Here is a 7,167-nt window from a genome sequence, read left to right as displayed (position 1 = left end):
CCGCACCTTACCAGGGGCCGCCCCAAGCATGTGCTTGGGTGCCTGGTGCCTGGAGCCGGCCCTGCTTGCATGTCTCCAGGAAGACTTCTTATGTGGATTGGAGCATTCCAAGATGCATTGTTCTCCAAGTGTTTCCTAATCAGGTACTTAACCTGGCGAATTCCTTCCTAAAGAAGCTGACCAAATGCCTCCCAAAGCTTACTTAGAAACCAAGCAAGCATATAGCCCATATTCTTAACCTCAAGTAGAAAATGATATATATGTACAAATAGGATGAATAGATATAGTAGACCATAACCTTTACGGAGATATGTTACATGGCACAGGCAGCACAAAACATATTCCAGTTATGTCATACATACATATATTTATAAGCACCCCCTCCCCATGAAGCCTTATGGGGTACAGTGTCACACAGTGTTTGCTGCTGGAATTCATATAGTGGCAACTGGCATGTTTGCAGATTACAAACCACACTCAGGAAGAAATCATCAGAAGGGTCATTCCAGGTGGCAAGTAAATAAAGCCTGGTTGAATGCATTTCATAAAGACACATTACTGGGGCTTATGTCAAAATGCTGTTTCAAAGACTCCCTGGTTTGAATAGCTCCCCTTGGAGCCCCTCAAATAGCCATGCTATCTGACTGCTCAAAATCAACTGCCAGGCACTCAACCTTAACACTCCACTCCTGGGGAAACTTTCCCCCTTACCTTCACAAATATTATGCCACATATAGCAGGCTATGACAGTTGGAATATTTTCCTCATTGAGGTCTAACCTGCTATAAAAGTAGTGCCAGCATTCTGCACCTACTCAGCCTGTTGGTGGCAGCAGCAAGGAGCACTTCAATGTTTCCCGTGTAAGGCTCCAGGATCATTATAGGCATTTCAATATCCCCACTGGAATGTTCTGGTCTGGAAAGAAAGTCCCTGCTTGCAGCTTTCTATACAGGCCCCTGTTCCTGAAAATATGTGCATTATCTGTGAAATGACCCTGGTGATCCACAAACACCTGCAATAACATAAAGTAGCCCTTTCTATTGATGTACTGTCCCAAGCTGGTCTGGGGTCAAAATTGGGATATGTGTGCTGTCTATCACCACACCACAGTTAGGGAATCCCATTGCTGCAAAGCCATCCACTACTTCACACACGCTTCCCAGAGTCATAATCCTCCTTAGCACGATGTGACTAACAGCCCTGCACACTTGCATGAACGCAACCCCGTCACTGTACTTCCCGACTCAAAACTGATTCACAACTGAGTGGTAGCACTCTGGAGTTGCCAGCTTCCACACAACAATCACCACACACTTCTTCACTGAGAGGGCAGTGTTCATTTTGGTGTCCTTGTGCCACAGGGCAGAGCTGAGCTCCACATACAGTTCCAGGAAGGTGGAATTGCGCATCCAAAAGTTCTGCAGCCACTGCTCATCATCCCATATCTACATAACAATACAATCCAACCACTCAGTGCTTATTTCCCAAGCCCAATAGCAATAATTCACCATGTGCCGCTGCTCCATGAATGCCAAAAGTAATCGGGGAATTGTTTCTTTCCACACACAGCACACAGCAGGGCAGGCACCACCGATTCCTGTTTGGCTTTGCAGCTCATTAAATTCTACATGATCAGGGTTCATAACATTTACCCCAAGACTGGTGAGCAAAACTTTTTGTAGGAAAGAAAAACCTGCTCAGAGATTAAGAACCCCCCAGTCCTGCAATGCATATGCTTAACTTTACTCTCACAAATAATCTCATTGAACTGAATGGAATTAGTGTAGTGGTTAAAATAAAATCTGTGTAATGTTTACAGGATTGGGGTCTAATGCACTTCTACTTTTGTAAAAAATTGTGAGATTAAAAATGCTTTTTAGAGGAAAATTAAAGTGTAGTGTAAACTATTCTAATCATATCTAACAAAAGAAATCACTTAATGTAAACAGTAATATATAATTAAAAGAAATTATTTACAGAAAATAGGATGCTTCAAAGCTATTCAATGAAAGCTGAATGCAGATGAGAATGGACTTCAATTACACCACTGGCTTCACTGACCCAGAAACTGCAGCTTCCATTTGACTGTTAAAAATCCAGACGTGTTCTAAGTTAAAGTGCTATTTATTTATTTATTTTTAATTGGTTAATGTAATTATATGTTACATCAACCAAAACATGCTAAAAACTAGGGCTATCAAGCAATTAAAAAAGTATTATGCTTAATCACACAATTAAAAAATTAATCACATTAATTGTGCTATTAATAATAGAATACCATGTATTTAAATATTTTTGGATGTTTTCTAAATTTTCAAATATATTGATTTTAATTGCAACACAGACTACAAAGTGTACAATGCTTGCTTTATTTTTTATTACAAATATATTTGCATTGTAAAAAACAAAAGAAATAGTATTTTTCAATTCACCTAATACAAGTACTGTAATGCAAGCTCTTTATCATGAAAGTTGAACTTACAAATATAGAATTATGCATTCAGAAATAAAACAATGTAAAACTTTAGAGCCTACAAGTCCACTCGGTACTACTTCAGCCAATTGCTCAGACAAACAAGTTTGGTTACTATTTGTAGGAGATAATGCTGCCCACTTCTTGTTTACAATGTCACCTGAAAATGAGAACAGGTGTTTGCATGGCACTGTTGTAGCTGGCGTTGCAAGATATTTATATGTCAGATATGCTAAAGATTCATATGTCCCTTCAAGCTTCAACCACCAATCCAGGGGACATGCATCCATGCTGATGATGGGTTCTGCTTGATAATGATCCAAAGCAGAGTGGACCAACACATGTTTATTTTAATTATCTGAGTCAGATGCCACCAGAAGAAGGTTGATTTTCTTTTTTGGTGGTTTGGGTTCTGGAGTTTCCGCAATTGAGTTTTGCTCTTTTAAGACTTCTGAAAGCATGCTCCACACCTCGTTCCTCTTAGATTTTGGATGGCACTTCAGATTCTTAAACCTTGGGTTGAGTGCTGTAGCTATTTTTAGAAATCTCACATTAGTACTTTGTGTTTTGTCAAATCTGCTGTGAAAGTGTTCTTAAAACAAATGTGCTGGGTCATCATTCAAGACATGAAATATATGGCAGAATGCGGGAAAAACAGAACAGGAAACATACAATTCTCCCCCAAGGAGTTCAGTCATAGAATACCAGGGTTGGAAGAAACCTCAGGAGGTCATCTAGTCCAACCCCCTGCTCAAAGCAGGACTAATCCCCAGGCCGATTTTTGCCCCACATCTCTAAATAGCCCCCTTGAGGATTGAACTCACAACCCTGGGTTTAGCAGGCTAATGCTCAAACCACTGAGCTATCCCTCCTCACAAATTTAATTAAAGCATTATTTTTTTAAAAGCATCATCAGCATAGAAGCATGTTCTATGGAATGGTGGCCAAAGCAAGAAGGGGTGTACAAATGTTTAGCATATCTGGCACATAAATACCTTGCAACGCCGGCTACAAAAGTGCCATGTGAACACCTGGTCTCACTTTCAGGTGACATAAATAAGAACCGGTCAGCAGTATCTCCTGTAAATGTAAACAAATTTGTTTGTCTTAGCGATTGGCTGAACAAGAAGTAGGACTAAGTGGCCTTGTAGGCTCTAAAGTTTTACATTGTTTTGGTTTTGAGTGCAGTTATGTAACAAAAAATATCTAGTTTTGTAAGTTACACTTTCACGATAAAGAGATTGCACTACAGTACTTGAATGAGATGAACTGAAAAATACTATTTCTTTTGTTTATCATTTTTACAGTGCAAATATTTGTAATAAAAATAATATAGAATGAGCACTGTATACTTTGTATTGTTCTGTGTTGCAATAGACATCAACATATTTGAAAATGTAGAAAAACATCCAAAAATATTTCATAAATTTCAATTTGTATTCTATTGTTTAACAGTGCGATTAATCACAATTAATTTTTTGAGTTAATTGTGTGTTAACTGTGATTAATCAACAGTCCTACTAAAAACATAACTTTCCCTAACATCTTAAAATCCCTGATTTTCCGCCCCCTTTCTCTAGACATGCAAGGGTGAGATACTGAAATAAATGCGGGTGGAATGAGGCCCTCAGAGGAAAGAGTTGCAGCCTGGGACCCTGATTCAGATCTCATGCTGGTTTTATACTGCTGTTTCTCTATAGATGTCAATGGAGTTACTCTTGGTTTACACCAGAGTAAAGGACCTTGGGTCACTGACTTCTAAGACCTGCTCTACATTCTCTCATAATTTTAGCAAATAGTATGCATAAGAGAGTACAAATGAAGCCCATGGGGGAAGAAAGGCAATGAGAAGAGTGGACACACAGAGACAGAGAAGCAGTTAGAGAAAGGTGGATGGAAAAGGAAGAGAAAAAAAGGGCAGAAATAGCAGTGGTCCTAAAGGGGAGCATGTTTTCCCCACTAATTGATGCTGAATGAATCAATATTTAAGTTTTTATTTACTACAGAAAGGCCATATTGTACCCTTGATCTAGGTACAAACCTCCAGTTGAAATCCATGTGAATTCCATTGTGGATGGAGCATGTAGTCCTGAATTTATAACCCAGCTCACATTCCATAATTAAAAATGGAGCCCAACCACCTCCACCAAATGAGTAACACCCTAATCTAGGTACTTAATATATGGCCTAAATCAGTACTCTGTCCAAGGCCTGAATCCACAGAGGGACTTAGGGTGTTGCAACACCTAACTCTTTAAGTGCTTTGAAAATCACTGGAATCCACAAAGCTTGGGTTAGGTGCTAGGCTCCCTATACTTAGGGAGAGAGGTGGCTTAGGATGGGATCCATGAAAGCCAGCACCCTAGGCAGGGAACTGCCTGGGTTAACCATTGGAAGAAGGCATCAAAAGGGTTATGTCCTCTGTGCCTAACTCTGTGAGAGGGGCAGGGCTTAAGTCCAGACTGCAGGGAGGTGCCTATCTCTGCTTGGGATCCACATCTGGGAATCGTACAGGAGTTAGGTGCATAAGCCAATTCTTGCAAGAAATGCTGGAAGAGGTGGAGGTGGTGGTACCACTACCTCCCTTAACTTTTAGCCAGAGGTTAGAGTACTCTCAGGATTTGGGAGACATGACTTCAATTCCCACCCTCTGTCTGATGAGGGGGAGGGAAGGATTTGCACAGGAGTCTTCTATCTCTCAGGAGAATCCCCTAACTACAGTACTGGGTTATGAGATTCTGATGGGATTTCTCTCTCTCCTGTTGAAGCTGTTCCACTTTGGATAAATAGTCATTGGAGCAGGGGGAGGACCTGGGGTCTCCCTCCTCCCAGGTGAAGGCTCTAACCACAAGTCTCTAAAGATATTCACTCTTTCTCTGATCCAATAACTATTTAAGTATTCATACAAAGTGGAACTTTAACTGGAGAGATTGAGACCCCCACCTCACAGTATTTTAAATCTCAGTGGTTAGGGTGCTCTCCTGAGAAGCAGACTCCTGTTCAAACCCTGTCTCATCAGATTGTGGGTGTTGGATACAGGCCCATAAACTTGGTTTCATTCTGCCTTCCATGCTTGCAACAATCCCCTAATTAATGTTCATCAACTGGACTCTCTCCTCTTTCTAATTCCAATTTAAAACCAACTTGTTCTAGAAATCTATCCTTCTGTAATGTATTTCCCACACCAGTAATATCTCTTTAGTCCCCTTTACCTGCACTGTTGTCTCTTATCTTTGTTTACAATCTCTGGACGTGATCCACTGAAGAGAAAATGGAAGTTGAGGCCTCACAGAAGGTGCTCAGCACCTTGACAGATGAGACTCTGTTTATAAAATCTTAAGAAGTGGGAATTTGTCTCACTCTGTTTTGTAAAGGGCCAAGTACACTTCCAGTAATACATTTAATTAAAAAAAGGAATAAAACTAAAAAAAAATCCTGAGATATGTAGGCAAAACTTTTATGGACTTTAATGGGAGTTTCTGTAAGTAAAGACTTGGTAAAATCTGAGTAAGGATTTCTGGATTTGGCCTAACAGTAAGGGAGAGGAATTCATTAAAAGCTGAGAAGTAATATGAACCTCACTACTGCTGTAAAAGAAGCTGTGTCGAAGTCAGATTCTACTTGTATGCTGAAATTAGAAGGGTGGTGGTCAAATAGGCTAAGACAACAAACCAGACACCAGTAGCTGCAATTAAACCTGCCAGCAAGGTCCTGGACTACTCAGATCCAGAGGCACCACAAATCAGTTATCTGAAGAGTTTGTGTTTTCACATTTTGAAAATTCCATGTGTATATTCCCCCAAGTTAATGGTAAGTTAAGTGGTCATTCATGTACCTAAATGTATTTTTCAGCTATTTTAATTTTATGTATCAGAAAACGGGTTTTAAAACAAAAAAATTAGAAGTTTATCTTTGTTTTGTCTCTAAACTGGATGGCAGACATACTGGTGTTCAGCTTATACTCTGCTGTTAGCACCTCCTTTAATTGGATTTGATATCAGAACCTCAATCACTCTGTTCTAGCCCCCTTCAGAATTTTTGGTAGTGCAGAAGTATGCCCCACACTATTGTTTTGAGGAGAGGTTGAAGATTGTTCAACTGTCCTGTCATTAAAGAATTTGAACCCCCCCACTCTCCTAGGAACTTAAACGAGCACCATCTTTCTGGGATTTATTAAAAATAACCACTATCAGATAGTATGCAGGATAGTCAACTTTCTACTTATATTTTTCTGTACTAGATCTGGGACCTTCAGTGTTCAACTCAAGACTTGAAAGCCTGAGAATAAATCTCTCTCTCCAAACATTACTCCCCATTCTTGGATTACAAATTTCTTGCTCTCATTTCACTACACATCTGAAACCTACTGTAGGATTTGGGGGACCTTTACATTAAGGCCAAAGGTGCCCAACCTGAGGGCTGGACTACTTGTCAAAGATAACCCAAACTTTGATAAAATGAAGCAGAGAGTAGTTGGCTGTTTTCCTTCATACAGATATGCAACCTTTCATTGTATATTTTAGCTTCAGAGACTACATATGTACCAGCATGGAATGCTCCATCTTGTTCTTCAGCAGAAGAGAAGAGCAGCTAGCGTTGTCTTGTATAACTGCCTTTTGTTCACTCCTAATTTAGACAAACCCAAGCTGTAAGAACTCTGGCCTAACTTTTGACCCTTCTCACTTTCTTATGTG

The sequence above is a fragment of the Malaclemys terrapin genome, chromosome 5, assembly GCF_027887155.1.
Source record: "Malaclemys terrapin pileata isolate rMalTer1 chromosome 5, rMalTer1.hap1, whole genome shotgun sequence".
In the NCBI taxonomy this organism is placed as follows: Eukaryota; Metazoa; Chordata; order Testudines; family Emydidae; genus Malaclemys; species Malaclemys terrapin.
Note: the sequence above shows the minus strand (reverse complement) of the source record.